The following is an 11,489-nucleotide window of genomic DNA, read 5'->3' on the forward strand; positions in this document are numbered from 1 at the left end:
CCACTGCAGCATCACAGGGGCAGAGGACCATTTGACCCTTCCAGTGGGTATGTGGGTATGCCTGGTGATGGGGTGGCTGCAATGATTGTTATTTTTTATTATTCATATCCTACCCATCTTGCTGGGTTTCCCCAGCCAGAATATTAAAAACATGATAAAACTTCCCGAAACAGGGTTGCCTTCAGATGTCTTCTAAAAGGCAGATAGTTCTTTATTTCCTTGACATCTGATGGGAGGGCGTTCCACAGGGTGGGTGCCACTACTGAGAAGGCCCTCTGCCTGGTTCCCTGTAACCTCACTTCTGGCAGTGAGGGAACTGCCAGAAGGCCCTCGGAGCTGGACCTCCGTGTCCGGGCAGAATGATGGGGGTGGAGACGCTCCTTCAGGTATGGTTGGCCGAGGCCGTTTAGCTTAACCATCCTCCCTACCAGGGAACAGATTAAAACTACAGGTACAAGTGAGGCATTAGCTCACAACCAGAACCGTTTCAAATCAATTTACCCCACTGTGATACACACCCCGTTCTCTGAGTTTTGAGACTTTCTAGGGGTGCATCAGGGCTTACCTATGTTTGGCTTCGAGGGACCCAGGTGGCGCTGTGGGTTAAACCACAGAGCCTAGGGCTTGCCGATCAGAAGGTCGACGGTTCGAATCCCTGCAACAGGGTGAGCTCCCGTTGCTCGGTCCCAGCTCCTGCCAACCTAGCAGTTCAAAAGCACGTCAAAATGCAAGTAGATAAATAGGAACCGCTACAGCGGGACTGGACCTAATGGTCAGGGGTCCCTTTACCTTTATCAGGGCTTACCTATGTTTGGCTTCCTTTGGTGTTACGTAATGTTTGAGTTTATTTACAAAAGTATAGGTTGAGCATAGGTGGTTTCATGGACTGGTTGGTCACAGAGGGATGGTGGGTTGAACCACCTGGGGAACCACCAAGGGAAGAAGGTTCAGAGCCCAGGGAGTGGTGGTGGGACAATCATGAGTAGTCAGAGGAAGGATCAGAAGAAGCTTAGTGAGCTGGGAGAATCTGCGGTAGAGAGAGACAGGTGCTGAAGCTGGAGAGAAGGGAGGCCTAGGGGCAGAGATGAGTCAGGCTGGTGAAGAGTCACGGAGCAAGTATCCCCACCCCACCCCCGTCTCCCAGAACCAGGAGAGGCATGAAAAGAGTGAAGGAGCGGTTGGCTGCCTGCAGACACACTCTCTGATTGCTTGGAAAAGGCCCTGGAGAAGAGGGGACTTAGACGGATGTAGGGAGGCAGGGACTTTCAGTCTCAGCAACTGAGACTCAGCAAGACCTACCAGACCTGATGTGCTCATTAGGCCTGTCACTCAGCCAAGTCTGTGCAGATCGTGTTCTTGCCAATAACGAGTTAACTCCAACTGGCCTGGTGTGATTTACTGCTGGCTCGTGCCTGACGGATTGTTATTGACTGGTGGAGAGGCATATAGCTTAAAAAAGGTAACATGCCTATGGGCTGCATTTAGCTCCCCAATAGTTCTTTGTGCCCCCCCTCAAACCCCTTCCAATTTGTCATTTTATTTTTTTAAAATGTGGCTGTCAGCTGCTTCTATTGTCGTGTGAATGTGGCCCCAGTTGCATTGGCCTGACTGGGGGGACAGGAGGTTTTCCCCAGTAAATGAATGCAGTTGATCAAACCTTGGGAGATCTGGTGGTTAGCTGGCAGGACCACTCAGCTTCACCCTCTGATCTTGGATCTGAATTCATCTGTGGTCCTCTGAGACTTCAGGGCTGGGATTGCGCATTTTTATTTTTATTTTAAGAGAGAGGGAGAGAGAGAGTTTGGGTCAGGAAGGACGGGGGTAATTAACAAGCTATTGATTGCCCAGGCGGGCTGATCGATTGGGAAGGAAGCGAGGTTGCGCTGAGCACCGGCCGCACAGTGCGAGGTTGTTGGAGGGGGTGCAACAGCGCAGATGGCATTGATGCTCTGGCTGCTGCTGCCCCTGCTTTGGGGTGGGGGGCTCCCGTTTGAACTGCATGAGGCCATTGAGGAACTGCAGAGCGAGAACATACAGCTCCAGGGCAAGATCCAGAATCTCACAGAAGCCCTAAGTGAACTCAGGCTCTTCATATGGAACCGATCGCAGGGTGAGACCCCCCCCCAAAAAATCTGGATCATGACCCCTCCCTTTCCTGGCAGCACCAACACTCCTCTATTCCAACCTGTGTTCCCAGCGTTATCCTCTCCTCTTTTATCCGATCCCATTCTTTTCAATATAGGTAGATTTGTAGCAGCTCTGTTAGTTGCATGCAAAGCAAGTTACTAGTCCTTATTGGTATGTGGAGGAGCTTGAAAAACACTGAGCAGTTTCTGGTGAAAGATCGGAAGCTGGTACAGTGTGGGAGCAGATTGCGATATCTTGTGGTCAAGAGGACCTTGCTCCTTGTGACAAGCAGAAATATTTTGTCCGCTTAAGTGTGCCACATTTGGGGGAAAATGTCAGAAATGTGCTTCTTCAAACAGAACATTTTACTAGCGGCAAGAAAGCAACAACTATGTGCCGTGTTTAGATCCCATGCTGAGCCGATGATGAATAAACTATGCAAAGTAAGGAGATATATATGTTAATTAATATACTTTTTTTAAAAAGAGATTTATTGCAGAACTGAGGTGACCTTGAGATGGAAGCTCTGCTAACTGTGCTCATAATTAACAGCACTGATTTTGCTCAACTATCCAAAGGGCCCCACCTTTGTTGACAGCAGATCTGTTTAATAACTCCAGTGTTTACAGTGATTTTGAAATCCTGAAAATGTTCCCGTTGGGAAGAGTGCTGCTGCATGTGATAAAGGCAACCCAATGTATAAATATCAGAAGGTAGTGCCTGTCAACTGTCTGCTATGATTAAGACTAGGTAATGACCAAGCTACGATGCCTTTCCAGGCTGATTGGAAAGCAATTTACTCTTTATTGAATAAGAGCAATCTGCATGAAAATCTGTGCCCTCAAATATTTTCCACGTTGTTGATGTTTGATCCATATACATTAGGTCGCAGTGTGTGGGTACTGTAAATCAGTCCTTGGCTCTAGTAATGGGTTGGACGAGGGCCAACAAACTGAAGCTAAACCCAGGCGCAGAGAGGAGGAGGGTGTGGGTACGCTACTGGTCTTCCCAAGGGAGTGGTGTTCACAGCGCAGGGGGCTGGTGCACAATGGAACTGGGTGGGTGGGAGGCCCAACAGTAGGTGGCGCCAGAGAGCCAATGACTGGCAGAACCAATGAGTTGTAGTTCTGGCCCATTCTCTTCCCTGCTGAGTCCTACCAGTGAGTGCAACAGTGAGACTAAGGAAGAGGGAGCTGGCAGGCGGGGCTTGGGGGCTGGCTGTGAGCAGACTGAGTTTGGTGGAGCAGGGCCCCATCCGCCCCCATGGGCCAGCCTTCACTGTGTTCTTCTTACTGATCCACAGCTGCACCTGCATGTAAACAGACATAGCCTGGCCATGTTATCCCTGTGCTGGCAATCTCCAGTCTAGACAACTGTACATCATAGCTGCCAAGTCTCCCGCTGAAAAATGCGGGATCAGCAGCGGCGCGGCACCGGATGTCGCTTCTACGCATGTCTGGACATGCATAGAAGCAACTTCCGGTGCCGCTCTGCCCGATTTCGGTGCCCAGACATGGGCAGAGCGGCACCCGAAATGGAGCCTCCCTGGCAGGTAGGAAATCCAGGGGATTTCCGGGATTTTTTTTCTATTCGGGGTAACAGCGGGAAACGGATTAAAATCCGGGGGTTTCCCATGAAAAATAGGAGACTTGGCAGCTATGCTGTACATTGGGCTGCCATTGTAGGTTGTTCAGAATAATAATGATGATGATGATGATGATGATGATGATAATTTATTATTTATACCCCGCCCATCTGGCTGGGTTTCCCCAGCCACTCTGGGTGGCTTCCAACAGAATATTAAAATACAATAATTAAACATTAAAGGCTTCCCTAAACAGGGCTGCCTTCAGATGTATTCTTAAAGTCAGATAGTTGTTTATTTCCTTGACATCTGGTGGGAGGGCGTTCCACAGGGCGGGTGCCACTACTGAGAAGGCCCTCTGCCTGGTTCCCTGTGACTTGGCTTCTCGCAGCGAGGGAACCGCCAGAAGGCCTTCGGCACTGGACCTCAGTGTCCGGGCAGAGCGATGGGGGTGGAGACGCTCCTTCAGGTATACTGGACCGAGGCCGAGAATCTACACTTGGTGCAGAATGCAGAGGCTACATTACTAACTGGGCATTGTTTTCATATTAAGTACAATGTTATGCCCACAACACTGCTCCTAGTCTATTTCCAGGCCCAATTTGACGTTAAGCTTCCTGTGAGGGGTTGTGGAATATACTCCCTGCAGAGGCCCACCTGGTCCTTTCAGCCCCAGACATACTTTTTTTTATTTTCTGAGATTCTTTTATTTTCTGTTTTCCTCAATCCTGCTTACTGTTTTATGATTATTTTGTGGCTTTTTAGCTTATCATCTTTAGTTCTATTTTACTTTTTATGAACCATCCTGGGAATACAATGGAAGGGTGCTATTAAAATGCTTAAAAATAATTTATTTATTATGCCTTATTAGTAATTGAGTGACTGTATCTAGTTCAGTTCACCATTAGCCATAAGAAATGCCAAGGTAATTAAATGTTAAGTATCAAACAAGTGAGCGGCTTTAATATAAATAGTTATGTTCTTCTTAGTCAAATCTGTTCATGACTCAGCTAGTGGTATTAAAAATGTAGCAGTGTTCTTCATGACTTTGAAATCATTATTAAAAAGTATAAAAGCATAATTTAAAAGTATAAAATCTATCATTTGAAGGATAGATCGGATATAGAATTCCCTTTAAAATATCTGTGAGGTATGCCTTTATCCTTATAGCCTGGGATTGTATATAATTGTCCAGTTATTTGGCATTTGTCTTTTTTCTTCTTTTTAAAGTATGCTAAAATAAATGATCCAAAAGAAAGAAAAAATCTGAGTCCCAGTTGTTGAGGAAGGAAGGAAATGCATGGAGAATGGGAATGTGGCAAGCAAAATGCTTTGTACTGGAAATGCCAGAAATGTACTTTTCCAAACTGAAGACCATTCAGATCTTATCCACAGAAGCCGGAAGCTCTGAAGTGACGTCTTAAAGACCTGGGCCAAACATAGTTAGATCATACACTCCAACATTTCTCTGGTGAAAATAGGGACGTCCTGTTCCACAATGATAATTTTACTATTATACCCCACACGTCGTCTTGGGTTGCCCCAGCACTCTGGAGAGCTTCCAACAGATATAAAAACATAAAACAGTAAACATTTTTTTTAAACTTCCCCATTCAGGATTCCCTTCAGGTGACTGGGGGGGGGGGGGAGAGATAGCTCCATACATTTCTCCAATGAAAATAGGGCCATCCTAAGGAAAATCGGGACATTCCGGGATCAAATCAGAAACCGAGACTGGTAGCTTCTCTAAATCAGGGATGTCCCTGGAAAATAGGGACATGTGGAGGGTCTGTTAGCACCACAACCTCTTTCTGATGTCTCAGCCCTTGAAGTACCGTAATAAAGAAAAGCAGATTAATGGTGTGTGTGTGTGTGTGTGTGTGTGTGTGTGTGTGTGTGTGTGTGTGTGCATGCCTGAAGAATGGTTAATTTCAAAGCATGTCCTTTCCTTCAGGTTCTCATTCCACAGCTGAACACCTTCTCCATGAGCACCTGCCTTGCCGCCCAGATGCCCACTGGCGAAACACGGCTGCTCCCCGCCTTCCTGAGCCTTCCTCGTGGCTCCTTGCTGCTATGCTCGTTATGGCGATGTTGTCAAAAGTCATGGGCTGAAGAAAACATAACAGTTCTGTTTTCAACATTGGTGCGTGTGCACAATACTTGTCTGCCTCTGTAGAGGGAGCTCTGATGTTTCTCGGCGGTTCCTGCAATTTCCTTTCCCACCTTCTAGAAGGGAGATCATGCTTTCTGACCTTTCCTTGGACTTTGGCTCCAGCACCAGGGTTTTGGGTACAATTTTTATTTGTGCTATCTTGCCTGTTGATTCTGGATTGCTTCTAACCCAGCCAGATGGGCAGGGTATAAATAATAAAAGTATTATTATTATCATCATCATCATCATCATCATCATCATCATCATCATCATCAAGGAACGACTTAATGTCTGTGAACAGGTAATTGAATGGATATACGTAATAGCTCAGTGGTTGCTGAGCAGCGGTGGGGGCCTATGAAGGGTACTTTGAATAGTAAGTTTAAGATGTTTCAGTGGAGATTATCAATAAGTGTAGACTTGAGTGTGGATCAAAATGCTTTGGATAATTGACTCAGTTTTTGACCAAAAGAAGCTAACTTGAGGAGGGGGTCATTAGAAAGCGGTTGGAGGCCTTGATTTCTTGCAGTTTCTAAGCCTGGGGCTTACATTGTAGATTTCTTGGCAATTATATTTTAATGCATCATTTCCCCCACCCCGGCTAACTCTCAGGATTTACTATTTAAAGTGGAATTCTGTAGACGATGCCCCACCGGACGTTGCTTTTTTTCCTTTTTTTTCAGGAGGAGGGTAATGGTAATCACATTTGGGCGAGTTCAGGTTGGCACAGTTCAAGTTGATTTGAAATGAAAATGCTTCCTTCCTTCTTCTTTTTTTTTTACGATAAGCAAATGGATGCGAAAATGGACCAGATTTCCTGATGCAACATGGTAGGACCTGTCCACAAACAATTCAGAATGAATGCTCAATAAACAGGCAGCATTCCATGCAAACCGATGGAGAGGAATGCTCCATGGAAGATGTCTGGAAGCAACATTACAGAACAGACACCGAAAGCAGCTTCTGGTTGCACTGGGGATAATTCTGGAACCTGACCATATGACTGAGATAAAGCAAGACAGAAATGAAGATGTATACCCTTTTACTAAAGTGGGCTTATTTGTGGTGTTCACAATTACTAAATTTATTGTGGAGGGGATTCATGTCTGTCTGTCTGTCTGGCTGTCTGTCCCCCTTTCCCAAGGAACTCAATACAGTGAAGCTTCATGGCTGAGTGCGGATTTCAAGCTGGGATGCTAAAATCCTACTCTGACACTCTTAAGCACTGCACCACTCTCCCTCCCTCTCTCCCTCCTTCAGATCTAATGGTTACCCTTTAAGAATACATGCTAATGCCTGCTTGGAAGGAAGATTGTGGACTTTTAAAGCATGTCTTTAATAACAACCTGTTAACTGGAATTTTAGCAGCTCAAACTTTCTCCTTCATTTTATCTTCATTCCAGGAAAAGCATTATCACGCTAAGTATTTGCCGGATGAAGCTGATCTTAAAAACGCAAGAGCAGTGCCAGGGGGAAAAGGTGGCAATCTTCCTAGAAGTCTTCCTCCTGGCCAGTTCTGAGATGTATGTGGGAGATTCTCATTGCCATGGTAGAAATCCCCAGTTTGGAGGTCTTGCCTTGGCTGAGGATGAGCCTGAGCTTTGAAGTGGTGAATTTCTTACAGTGGATGTGATTTCCTTAGGAAATGGCTGCTGTGGTCACATCCGCACAATACACAAAGCACAAATATACAGCTTCCCTCAATCCTGGGAACTGTAGTTTGTTACGGGTGCTGGGAATTATAGTCCTGTGATGGGTAAACTACAATTCCCAGGGTTCTTTTTTGGGGGGTGCAGTGTGCTTTAAATGTTTGGTGCGGATGTCTATTTGAACTTTATTGACAAGCAGTTGTTAAAAGTCTGAGGAATCCGCCTTTGGAAACAGACGGGCTCTCAGCACCTGAGAGCCAGCTGTGTTACAGCAGCAAAGAAACAGATCCCTATATGAACAGCTCCTTGTTTTCCCTCCCCATCACATATGAGTAGCACCATCGGGGCAGGACCCTCACTCAGCAGAGGGAGCAGAAAGGCCCCCTAGCACAGCTGGGTCGGCTAAGCACATTTTTAAGTAACACACATCACCAGCTGAAGAGGGTCCTCTCTTCCCCCTCCAGAACATTAAATCCAGAGCATACACTCCTCTGCCCTTGGAACAATTTAATAGTGATCAGGAGCCTCATACCCAGAGTTGCTTGGGAATTCTAATAATAATCCAAAAATCAGTGCTGTAAAACCAGTGGCTGAAATAAGTGCTATTTCAAAAGCACTTATTTCCGTCTTGATTCTAAATGGCATCCAACTGTATCCAGACATATGCCTTGATTGTCAGGAGCCAGAGTCGGGAGCTAGTCAGCAATAAAACACCCGGTGTCAGAGAAGCTAACTCAAAAACAACACAGGCCTAGCGATCGCAGCGACTCTTCCCAGTAGGTCTTGCCCCAATGAGGCAGTTGTGAAGACTGAAGGTCTCCACATTATTATTATTATTATTATTATTATTATTATTTGAATTTATATACCTCAGGGCAGTTCACAGAATAAAATCAAGATATAAAACCACAAAATACACTGCTCTATAAGACTCCTCCCCAGATTCCTTCCCCAGCAGCCTAAGGCTCTGTGGTCTTGTCTCTTTTTGCCCTGCCCTCTTCATTCCTCTCTGTTCTGGGAGACCAGAGGTGGGGAGGAGCTGGTCACAGAAGGAGCAGGAAGATTCCCTGGCTTCTTCAGCAGCCTGCCTGCACTCTGCTTCTTGACCCACCTCTGTTTCTGAACTGCTCTCTGCCACAGACTCTTCCTGCCCACTAAACCAGGGATCAGCAAACTTTTTCAGCAGGGGGCCGGTCCACTGTCCCTCAGACCCGGTGGGGCGCCAGACTATATTTTTTTGGGGGGGGGCGGAATGATGGAAGAGCACCACTAGCCCCAGTGGCTACTTACCTGTGTCTTGCTAGCGGCAAGGGCTGGCGGTGGCAGAGGGACAATGAGCGTCACACGAAAGGGCTCCGGAGAGGGGCTGCTTAAAATGGCAGTCGTTTGAGCGCTGCTGCTGGCAGCAACAAAGCCCAGCCCCCTTCCTTCTCTAGGCAGGGTTGGGAAAAGCCAGGAGGAGGGAGGGAGGAGGCGCCGCCACTGACGTGGGAGGGAGAGGGAAAGAACGCACATGCTGGCAATCCATGCGGCGATTCCCAGACCGTCCGCGGGCCGGATCCAGAAGGCAATTGGGCCTGACCTGGCCCACGGACCCTAGTTTGCTGACCCATGCACTAAACCCTGTGACCTCTTCAGCTTCCGAGTTCCGACATCTCCTTCTCCCAGTCTGCTCCCTCTTCTTCCTCTGACCGCGCATCGAGACCCGCCACCAATCCGCTGGCACAGAGCCTTCTTCCCATGGGGGCTCCTCAGCTGGTGCCTCCCCCCACCCCTCTGCATCTAGCCAGTCCATGACATTGATCTTAGGAACCATCATGGCAGATTTGTTTGTGGTCTCTTAAGACGTGCCCAGATGCATAGAGAACTGACGACCAGCTTTCCAAAATACACATACTGGTAGGAGATGATTACTACTTGTGTCTTCCAAAGGGGAGAGGCTGAGGCATTTGGTGGGCTTTCCCACATCAACCCCCAAAAGCCCAGGGCAGGGAAGATGAAGAAGAAGAAGAATAGTGACCCATAAATCACAACTAGTAATGCCATTAGACGTTGGTGTTAACAGTAAGGAAGTGTCTTTCCCTGTGATAATTATAAGGTGCCTGAGAACTTGAGGGTCCTCCTGGCCCCCAGCTCCTCCTCCTCCTCTTAAATTCCCTCTCAACACAACAACAACTCAGGAATGTGAACTTCCAGCTGAAGTGACCAAAGGAACTTTAAACAGCTGTATAATAAGGGGAATTCATGCAGGGGAGGGTCATAACCAATGAGACTGGTAGGGTGAAAGGCAAGGAGACAACCAGTAGAGGGAGCTAGAGTCAATGACAAGGGGCAACAGCTATTTTTGTCCCCATCCTCCTTCCTATTGGCCCCTACCGGGGCAACACAGAAGAGAAGGAAGTCAAGAGTCGGGTGCTACCCTCTGGACTGGTTGTAAGTTGGTGGCTGACTGGGGGAGGGGGGAACTTTGGTTGGTGGGGCAGTGCGCCAAATACCCTAATGGACCAGTCCCCAGCGGCCATAACAGAGTGCATGCTTTGCAGGCAGAATGTCCCTGGTCCAGTCTGCAGCGTCTCCAGGTAGATGCCTATCTGAAGCACTGGGTGGAGGGGGCTGCCAGTTAGTGTAGGCAGTAGCTGGGCAGTAGATGGCCTGGCTTCTTAGAAGGCAGCTTTTTATGCTGCAAGGTGTTTCTCAGCCCTGCTACATGCACAGAAACGCCTTCTTCACAGAGCACCATTAAAGATACAGAAGTGTCTGTCTGGTCATCCAATTGCTGCCTCTTCTAATCCTGGGACTAGATTCTATTGCCACCACAACCTTGGGAGCCCCCAGCCCCCACACACCCCAGTTTTCTGCTTGTTTTCTGCTGTTATTTCAGCAGGCGTACTCATCTCTCTCTCTCTCTCTCTCTCTCTCTCTCTGAACCCTGGAGACTGGAGTTCTGGCTCCCAGCCCATCCTGCTAGATCCTCTGTGTCCTAATTACTTTGCTGTGTTTTAAGTCCGTGCCGGCTGTGGTGCAAGTGGTTTGATTCTCTGCGTTGCTCTTAATGAAAGGGACACACAAAAAATCTCCTTATTGCCAGCTGGGAGTTAATCCCAAGAGACACAGGGTCCCCAAATAGAAAGACTGTGAACCCGGGGCAGGGCGACACAGCAGGATGGGTATGCGAGATGGGGAAGATGGGGCCACACAGGGCACAAAGACGCACAGGAATTGCACGTGCAAAGGGGGAAATAGAATGTGCTGGGCAGACTGAAATTCTCTTTCTCTCTCCCCCTTTCCACGGGATCATCATATCTCCTGCCTGTCTATTCACTAATCCACACCTCTTTCTCTCTCATATATAGATCGACGGCGTCTACACCCACCTGAAACATAAAGCATTTTTTGGTATTGGCCTGTCAACTGGTCAGTCTTTCTCTACCCTTCCACACCTTCCTCTCCACACCCACAATCCTTTCATGCTTTCTGTGGAGTGAAATATGACAGTGAAAAGCAAATTAATGAAAAGCTACAACAGCGGTGAAAAACTATGAACTTTTTGCATTATTTGGTACCATCTGCCCACAATATTTGTTTTGTTTGTTTACATACATTAATACACACATGGGAGTGCTGAAGATCCAGATTATGTGGTGGTGGTGGGGAAAATTTCACTTCTGAAATAATGATCTCTCTCTCTCTCTCTCTCTCTCTCTCTCTCTCTCTCTCTCTCTCTCTCTCTCTCTCTCTCTCTCTCTCTCTCTCTCTGTGACATCGATCAATCCACCCATTAACGTGCACACGTCTTCCACTGTTGATCGATCCATGCCCCATTATCCCTCCCCATCTCCATACAATTTGCCTTCCTCTTGGCTTCCGTCCCCCTCTCTCCCCTCTAACAAGCCCTTGTCAGCCTTTCAGCCCCTTTGTCTCTCTCTGCCTCCGTGTCCACTCCATCCCCTCTGACCCTAGCTGCTTCTTCATCTCC

Source organism: Zootoca vivipara, chromosome 12 (genome assembly GCF_965207765.1).
Source record: "Zootoca vivipara chromosome 12, rZooViv2.hap1.1, whole genome shotgun sequence".
Classification (NCBI taxonomy): Eukaryota; Metazoa; Chordata; class Lepidosauria; order Squamata; family Lacertidae; genus Zootoca; species Zootoca vivipara.